Below are 9,895 nucleotides of genomic sequence, written 5' to 3' on the forward strand. Positions count from 1 at the left end.
ATTGACTCAGTGGCATAAAATCAATATTATGCTAAAATAATGTCTATCAGGTCAGGCTAGTAACACCAGTTGTTGATGAAGATGTGGACCACCAGGAACTCATATACTTCTTGTACAAAGAAAATTTGGTAAAGCTTAGTTGAATTGCATATACATATATCCTAACCTAGGTGTGTATGTCTGTTACCTTGACCCAAGCATCCTTCCTCCCCAACCTGCTATCCAGGCCCACCTTTGTAAGAAGAGCAGCTTGGCATGATGAAGCAAGTGATGGTATCAGAATTTTCACATTGTCATGCAAAGCCTTTAATTCTAAATGCCAAAGCAAAAACAAAACAAAACAAAATTAAGAGATATCAAATATTCAGTAACACTAGACATTTGCGGTGTTTTGGAAAGGCTATATGCATGTATACAGAAGCTTGAGACTATTTAAAAGAAAGTGAGTCACTCCTTAAAATTTGGTCATCATCATTAATATTAAGGTCTGTCTCCATTTCCCCTCCCTTGACAAACCCTCATATCCCATATAAGGGTGTTTTTCAGATTAATTCATCTAACTATAGCTTCATCAGACCCAGAGAGCATTTGGATATAGAAAGTTTACTGGAAAATCATCTTAGATGAACATCTGTTGGGGAATGAACAAAGCAGAATTGGGCAGAAAGTTTAATGTTGATGTAGTCCCAACAATGGAGACATCTGAGCTCACAGTGAGCGCTACACTTAAGATGGCCAAGCAGAGTTGTCCTAAAATGAGGAAACAGGGCTGGGTTGACTACTCATTGGATTGATGCTACCCCTGGGAAGGAGACATGCCTTGGGCAAGGTGACCCACTTCAGATGAGGAAAATGCTGGTGGTGAGTAGATGTAAACACTAGACATCAGCTGTTTACAGCAGCATCTGAATGAGTAGTAAGTGCTTCTATCATACAGGGAGGATCTTATTGGTGACCCACAGAATTCACTAAAATAACACTTGTTACCATTACCCTAAGGTTTTACCAGACTTAATAGATCACTGGAAAATAGATGAAAATACAGTCTCTTGGGTTTGACATTTTTTCCCAAGGAAGCCTTTTGTAAAGTATGTCTGGGGAATGAAAAAAAAAATCATGGAAATCTTAATTTACCAAATTGCAATTAGAAACATCATCTGAAAAACCAAAGCAATTCTAAGTAACCTGATAATATTTTTTACATTCCTTGGCCTTTCATATCCCTTCTAACATCACTGCTATGTTAATTTTGATATGCAATCACTCCAACACCACAGCCAGCACCTAATCATGATATCCAAAGTTTATTTTTCTTTCTATTCTATAAGCCACATTAAATGAACATTTTGGTTGTTGGCAAATAATCTGTTTGCACTCTACAAAAGAGAAGATCAGGAGTAATGCAAATAAGAATACATGAAAAAAGGGTAAAAATAGCATAATCAGTGCTATTTTTTTAGCACTAATCAGTGCTAAAAACTAAAACAATCAGTTTTAGCTTTTGTGAAGTCAAACTTTATGCCTTGGGACGATGACACAGATGTAATCTCCTTGCCACATTATTGAGTTCTCATAATGAAAGTTAAGCGAACAATGACATGCTAAGCAGATCATGAAATTCAGGAAGCATGTGGTAGTTGTTTAATATTTTAACGAAATACTTTTAAAACTTTAAAACAATGGAAAGTTTGTCCCATAAATGAAATTTCAAAGGCAGGTCCTGAGTGGAAATTAGACACTACATTGGTAATTACTGGACTCACACAGAATTGAGCACTTCACTTTCACTGTAACGTATTTTGGAGGATTTTAGGAGAGATGTATTGGAGTCAAAGTATAAGAAATGTACAAATGATCCAGAAGTTGGGTCTGTTTAGAGATAATTTTTGACATCTTTCAGTAAGCTTGCTGGAAAAAAATTTCTGGGTTTTGGTCATTATTTGCATCTCCAAGGGTGAGTCTTAGGGTCCACTTGAGGATCCAAGCTTGGAAAATATTCAGAGCTGTTCATGTCAGGGATCTTTTGAATGGTGTTTGCAGTACAGGGAACATCTTTTTCTGCAAAACTCTTGGATGGAATATGGACTAAATCACACAGAGTGACCTTCTTCATATGCTCCTTCTGTAACTCATGCTTTGGAACAACAGCCAGAAAATATTCCTCAAGACTGAGGATGTGATTAATTGCTTTTGTGACTTTATTAGGGAGTCCAGTCACAGTGACGATGTTTGCATCTTGGACTCCTCTAGGAGGGAAAGAGATGTCAACCTGAAATTGATACATGATTTTATGAATGGCTTTTCCACGGGATCAAATAATGTGGCCATGAACACGATAGTTTAGTGAAATTTGCTTAGTAACTGTTTTTTCAAACTTTTGCACCATTTCCATTATTGTATCCCGAGTGGCTATGGTATTATTTTTATATCCAATGTTTGTGATTTCGTCTTGTATCTCATTGCTCCCTTTACTTGGAAAATGGATAGTAACTTTATGCTCTAAACCAATTTTAGCAATAACTAACCCCTTCTGACCAATGATCTTGGGGTACTATTTGGGGTCTAATGTGAACTTGAGTCTGAAATTTCTTAATGATCGATCATCTATTTCAGTTTGTAAAGCTTTGACTTGTTCTTGTAATCTAGCCTTGGCTTGTTCTACATTTGCAGCAAGGCCAGTGATGGAAATGTTATCAGACTCTAATTCAAGTGCTGATACCTGTATATTAACTTCAAACTCATCCATTATCTTGCGTATCCTACTTCCTTTCTGACCAATGATGTAACGATGTAGATCAAAGGGCGCATCTACTTCAGCAGTGACAGGAATTAAAGCCTTAAGGGCTTCCATGGCTGCTTCACACTTTTCCTTTTGGCCTGAGATAAATATGGTGTCACATTTTGTTGGGGAAATAGAAGCAGCTCCTGTAGTGCTCTTTTCCCTTTCCTTATTTTCTAGAACAGCTGGCTGTTTATTGGTAAGTGAAATCTCCTCTCTCTCTGGGAATTTGATTTGAACACTATAATCTCTAGTGATTTGTCTGATCCGAGAACATATTGGTCCCATGAAAAACTGAGGGAACTTCTGGGGAATAACACATTCTGTTGCTACTTCATTGTCCAAATCCCCATTAACCTCTTGAATATGTTTATTGACTGCTTCTACACAGGCTTTGCTCCTTTGATTGTGACTTTGTTACTCTGTTCTCCTGAACATGAAAAGTTAATAATCACACCACCATACTCCTCAGTCATCTCCTGTAACACCTGGCCCCTTTGCATAAAAAAGTGCTGGTCATACATGGGATTTATCAGTATGTTGTCCTCTACCACATTATCTAGATTTGTAATTAAACCGTCTAGTTTCTTTTTTTTTCTTTTTTTTTTTTTTTTTTTTTTTGCGGTACGCGGGGCTCTCACTGTTGTGGCCTCTCCCATTGTGGAGCACAGGCTCCGGACGCGCAGGCTCAGCGGCCATGGCTCAAGGGACCAGCCGCTCCGCGGCATGTGGGATCTTCCCTGACCGGGGCACGAACCCGTGTCCCCTGCATCAGCAGGCGGACTCTCAACCACTGCGCCACCAGGGAAGCCCCGGTCTAGTTTCTTTTGTGCATCTTTGACAGACTTCTCTGTCCCTATAATAGTTAACAAGTCTTGATCCTTGTCCTCAGGGATAGGGAAAATTATACATGCTCTAGTCTCTTCACAGACTTTGGGAACATTGCCTCCATTTTTACTCATGAGGAATTTATGATACTCTGGCTTGAAATGGAGGACCACAGAATAACTCTTGGTTTGCTCTTCTACTAGTTGCAGCAGCTTTTTCTTGGCCACCTCCACATTTTGGTCAGGTCCCCTAATAACGACTCTTTGAAGTCCCGAGTTGTTTTTTGGAAAGTGGATATGGATACTTCCACATTCTTCCGTGACTGCACCAATCAAACCGTCTTTAGAGTCAATAAAGGATCTGTGTAGATTGGAAGGAATAGAAATTTCTAGTTCTGAAATATTGGCTATATCTTTCTGAATTGAAAGAATCAAATCACGAGCCACTTCACAGTTTGCTGGCTTTCCACTGATGACAATATTTTCTGAGTCGCTATTTGCTAATGAAAGATTAATTTTGGTGTTGCTTGCTGCACAGATTTCTTTGATGTTTGCACCTCCTTTTCCAATGATATTTTTGTGAAGCCTTTTGAAGATGAGAATAGTTATGGAATAGGTACTTTCTACAATGTCTGTCACCACATTCTCCAAATATTACATGCATTTTTCTAATTCATTTCTTGGTCCTCTAATTTGGACAATGTCACTTTTTTTTTGTGCTGGGTCAGGAAAAGTAATTAGAACCTCTGGAAACTTCTTACGGATGTCATGTATCCATTCACCTTTCTGCCCAATGATTGCGTGGTGAAATCTTTGCTCAATGATTAAGTCATTGTGCTCATTTTCTAAATGAGAAGCAAGTTCAAGAAGTTCTTTCTTGGCCTGTTGGGCACCATGAGATTCCCTCTCAATGCTGATCTAGTTATTCTTTGCATTTTCAGGTGAGATTAGCACAGAAACTTTATTCCTTTCTTTAATCCCATTTATGATAACACCTTTCTTCCTTGTCAGGAGTTTGTGAAACTTATAGTCAACATTAATCTCTGCATAATCCATCCTGTTAATAAGATCTTTTACTATGACCTCAATTTGTTCTTTAGCATAATTAACATCTTCTGTCAGCCCTTCTATTGTAATTTTATCTTCTCCAGTAAAATGTATGTGAACTTTTGGCATGTTCTAAGTAATTGTAGATATATTATAACCTTTCTTACCAATAACAAATCTGTGAAGCCAGGAAGGTACAGAGATAGAGGAAAGAGTGTAAACTTTGGTATTTGAGTAGGCTTCAGTAAATGCCTTCCTTAAACTTTCAGGCTTACAATGATATGTCACAGAATCTGACATGCTCTGTGAGGGTGAGATCTCTATTGAAACTCCAGTTCTTTCCAGGATCTCCTGGATGGAATTATTTTGGGGACCTATGTACATTTGTGCTGCAACTTCCTCTCCACATCTATGGATGTGGTTTTCTCTGTAGTATTGTCAAAAATCTTCTTTACACAAGCCTGATCCTGATCTAGTTGTTGCTTTTTTCCAGGAAAGCTTATTTGTATCTGATTGGCACTAGATGGTGAGATGTGGATGTGGTCCTCCATTTCCTGTAGGATTCTGTCAAAAGTTTTATTGGATGGTCCAGCAATGAAAGGATGAAATGCTTTTCCCACATCTAACCTTTCTTGTTCAGTAGACATAAGTAAGACTTCATGTGGAGCCTTTTTCATGATCTCTTTGGTGCCAATAGTATTGATCCAGGTGCTGTGGTTAACTGGGCATAAGGTCTTGTTCAGTAGACATAAGTAAGACTTGTCTTGTTCAGTAGACACACTTGTCTTGTTCAGTAGACATAAGTAAGACTTCATGTGGAGGCTTTTTCATGATCTCTTTGGTGCCAATAGTATTGATCCAGGTGCTGTGGTTAACTGGGCATAAGGTCTGAATGTTGGTTGCAGCTTTTTGTTCTAGGTCTTGCAGTTTTTCACCAATCTTGCCTAGCAAGACTAGCAAAGCAAAGATGTTCTTTGGGAATGGAAGCTGTAGTTAAAACTTGTTTCTTAAAACATGCAAAAATCTCCTCCTGAGCTTTCGTGACAGATTCTGGCTTACCAGAGACTATAATGTAGAGGCATTGGTTTTTGACAAAAGTTATTTCTAGGTTGGCACCAGTTCTTTGCATGAAGTCTAGATAGAATTTTGCTTGTGTACCTTCCTCAAACAGATTAACATAGTGTTTCTCCTCCAGAGGCACATAAAACCTTGAGTGATGACTGATGTCATGATAAGTTGACTATTATTGTTTGAGGATGCAGCAGGCTCCTGAGCATTTTCCAACCAACTTGTTTTCTCTAGAAGTTCAGCAAATTTATCTTTGGAGTTTGGCGTGTCAAGATCCTCTTCTGAATTTAAAGCAGTAAAATCATTATCTTTTTGAATGTATCTACTTGGGTGCTGTTAAATTTTCTTTGTAATTCATAGTTGATTTTTAATTATTTAGAGGTGTTGCAGCTACATGGTCAGTAGCCAGAAAATTCATCCTGTAGCTGCCTTTTTGCATAATACTGTGTGGGAAAAATAAATATTTTAAAGGCATAATTCCTTTCCAAATTAATCTATAAACTCAAATCAATAAAAATTGAAATCCTAATATTTATAGAACTCATAAAAATATCCAAGGTTCATCTATTCTACTGTTATGAGAGTACCAAGATAAGGTTCAAATTATAGGGACTGTGAGGAAACAGCCACCATTTTGTTAAAGAAGAGAAATATATCTTTTGATTATTCTTATCAGAGTCATCTCAAACCTCATTTTGCCTTACCCAGTGCCATCATTTTTTGACCTTTGGCACTATTGACTGCAAATTATTTTTGGAAAAATATAATTCTCTAGTCTTCAATAATACCATATTTACAGGGTTTCCTTATTTTCTTAATAGCTTTTTGAAGAATAATTTATATACTATAAAATTCACATAGTCTATGCATACAATTTAATGATTTTTAGTTAATTTACAGTGCTGTACAGCCATCACAACAACCCAGGCTAAGAACATTTCCATCACCCGAAAGAGCTTCCTCATGCTCATTTGCAGGTAATCCTGTTTCCACACCCAGACAAAACTAATTTATTTATTTTTCCTCTATAAACTTGCATTTCCTGGACATTAAATAAAAATATTATCAAACAGTATAAGAGGGTCTTTTGTACCTTGATTCTTTGCCTTTACAATCCGGTTTTTGGATTCAACCATATTATAGCATATATCAGTAGTATATTCCTTTTAATTGCTCAAAAATGCTTCAATTCTATTTACTTTTACCTTAATGACTGTTGTAACTCAATCTTCTTTCCTGGCTCCAAGACCTCCACTGGGACTCTATATACCCAAGTGTTACAGGATGCTCTTTTGGACTCCTTTCTTTGTCTATATTTTTTCCATATGTGATGTAGTTTACACTCATAACATTGAATATCATTGACAGACTGATGATCCTCAAATCTACTACTCCAACCCTGAAATGCAATGTGTATATGCATAAACCTTCTTCATATCATCACTTGAATGTCTAATAGTCCTTTCAAATGTAATATATCAAGTGAACGCTTGATTTTGTCCCCAGACTTTCTCTTCTTGGAATATTCTGAAACTCAGAAAATGTCCCCAGGGTTTTCTCCTATTTCTCAGGCCAAGTACTTGGCATCATCTTTGACTTCTCACTTTCTTTCACATAACACATGTAAAGTAAGAACATTCTTGTTAATCTAAGTCTGATCTATTCTCATCATTTCCATTCTACATTCTTAGTTTAAGCCAGCATGTCAATACTGTAACAAGTATTGAATTGCTATACCACTCCTACTCTTGGCTTCTTATGACCTATTTTCTACAAAACATTCAAATAAGAGGTGATGTCAGCATCATTGTGGTATAAAACATTCTTCCTTTTTGTCTCCCTTTTTAAACAATGAATTAAACATCCATCCACGGACAAAAACACCTTTGTGGGAGTTGTGGGATCCAGCACAGTATACCAAGGGATATGGAAGGAGTCTCACCCACCTGTGCATCTGGTAGGAGGTAAACAGATATCGGTATGGGCTGTGGAACTAGAAGAGCCAGCAAACCTGCCTCAACCCCTCTCACCACAGTCAAAACAAACAAACAAACAAACAAACCATGGAGAGTGCTGACCTGGTCAGATACCTACAGATGAGAGAGATTTTGCAAAAGTCCAGGCTTCCTGGGGTGGAAATTCCAACATGTCACTGGAGCAAAAAACAAAAAAAATCCTGTTTGGTCACAGTGGAGATGGTATCAGGAATTTTCCCAGTGTCACCCTCCCCCAAGGCAACACTGCACAGGGCTGAAATATCTGGCAACTTTAACCTCTTCTGTGAGAAGAAAGGAGAGCACACATTGCTCAGCTATCCCACTAGTGCAGGATGCTGCTGGAGAAACACATTTCTTTCCAGCAGAACTCAGAGTACTAAGGCAGAAGCTCCATGGTTGGGAGGAGGAAGAAGATTGGGAAAAAGTCAGTGAATATCAAAGTGCATTAAAGTGATATAGTTCCTGCTGACTGTGCTCAGGACTTTAACAGGAGGTCCACCCAGGAGACTCTGGGAGTACCTGTCCTGAAGATCTCCTCAACAGGTTTGCAGGCATCCCTAATAGTGCAAATGCTAAACTCACACCTCTTCCCACTCTGGCCACATGCTCCCAAGTGCAATGGTGAAAGCAAGTCTGGTAAAAAGTGCTATCAGAAAAACAGACCAGGATTGTGGGCAAGGGAGAAACCACAAACTTGAGCTATAACACCACCTTCTGGGAAATAAGAGAGGTTTCTCAGGAACAAGAAAATAAAGGACACATATCATCACCGAAAGATAACAATAAATATCCAATAACTGATCTCAATGGCAGATTTTTGCAATTTAGCTTATAAAGAATTCAAAATAGCTGTTTTGAAGAAACCCGGTGAGCTACAAGAAAACTCAGAAAAACAATTCAATGAAATCAGGAAAAAAATACATAAACAAAATATTTACTGAAGACATAGAAAATGTAATAAGAACCAAACAGAAATTGTGGAGCTGAAGAATTCAATGAATTAAATGAGAAATGTAATAGAGAGCATCTGTATCAGAGTAAAGCAAATGGAAGAAAGAATTGAAAGAATGGAAGTGAGCTAAAGGACAGGAATTTTGAAATAACCCAGTCAAAGTTGAGCAACAACAGAAATGAATGGGGAAAGAACAACAATAAAAGACTAAGTGATTTATGTGATTCCATCAAGAGACAATAATTAGAGTAATCAGGATCCCAAAAGGAGAAGAGACGGAGAAAGGGGCAGAAACTTTATTTAAAGAAATAATAGCTGAGAACTTCCCAAACCTGGAGTGAGACTTGAAAGTCCAAGTTGACAAAGTCAATAGATAATTCTATTATCTCAGTGCAATAGTACATTCTCCAAGACACATTAGATGAAACTGTGAAAAATCAAAGATAGAGAATCCTAAAAGGAGCCAAGTGGGGGGAAATTGTAACTCTTTAAAAAGAAACCTCCATTAGGCAATCAGCAGATTTCTCAGCAGAAACACTACAGGCCAGGGGAGAGTGTAATAACATATTTAAAGTGTTGAATGAAAAATTTGAAAACCAAGAATATTCTATCTAGTAAAGTTATCCTTCAGATCTGAAGGAAAAATGAAGACTTTTCTTGCCAAAAATCTGACAGCATTTATTACTACAAGACCTGCCTTTGAAGAAATGCTAAAAGGATTTCTATAAGCTTAAACAAAATGGCACTACTCAGTGACATGAAAACACTTGAAAGTATATAAAACATTGGTAAAGTTAAATATACAGTCACACTTAGAAAACTGCAACTTTTAATAGGATTGTGTGTTAACCACTTAACTATAATATAAAAGTTAAAGGAGAAGACTATTAAAAATAATTATAGCTACTATAATTTGTTAACAAATATACAATATAAAAGGAGGTAAATTGTGACATCAAAAATAAAAGACAGGGAGTGAAAGAACGAAGTTTGTGTAAGTGATCAAGATTAAGTTGCTATCACCTTGAAATTGACTGTTTTCTCTATGAAATATTTTATGTAAGCCTCATGGTAACTACAAAGCAAGATCTTAGAGTAAATGAACAAATGATAAAGAAAAGGGAAACAGAGCATACTAATATGAAAATCACCATTTTACAGAGGTGGGCAGAAACAGAAGGAAAAAGAAACAATGGATACAAAACATCCAGAAAGCAATTGATGG

The 9,895-nt window shown here is 37.2% G+C and overlaps 1 pseudogene across 1 annotated transcript; it reads right to left on the minus strand.

The window, feature by feature from the left end:
* Positions 1-1,936: 1,936 nt before the first annotated feature.
* On the minus strand, positions 1,937-8,273 carry LOC309978020 (vigilin-like; annotated as a pseudogene). The gene is made up of 4 exons: positions 8,238-8,273; positions 5,435-6,054; positions 3,582-5,364; positions 1,937-3,359 (listed from the first exon to the last, which is right to left on the minus strand). The product of its transcript is annotated as a vigilin-like (transcript).
* Positions 8,274-9,895: the final 1,622 nt, after the last annotated feature.

The sequence above is a fragment of the Leucopleurus acutus genome, assembly GCF_964270905.1.
Source record: "Leucopleurus acutus genome assembly, chromosome: X".
NCBI classification, from domain to species: domain Eukaryota; kingdom Metazoa; phylum Chordata; class Mammalia; order Artiodactyla; family Delphinidae; genus Leucopleurus; species Leucopleurus acutus.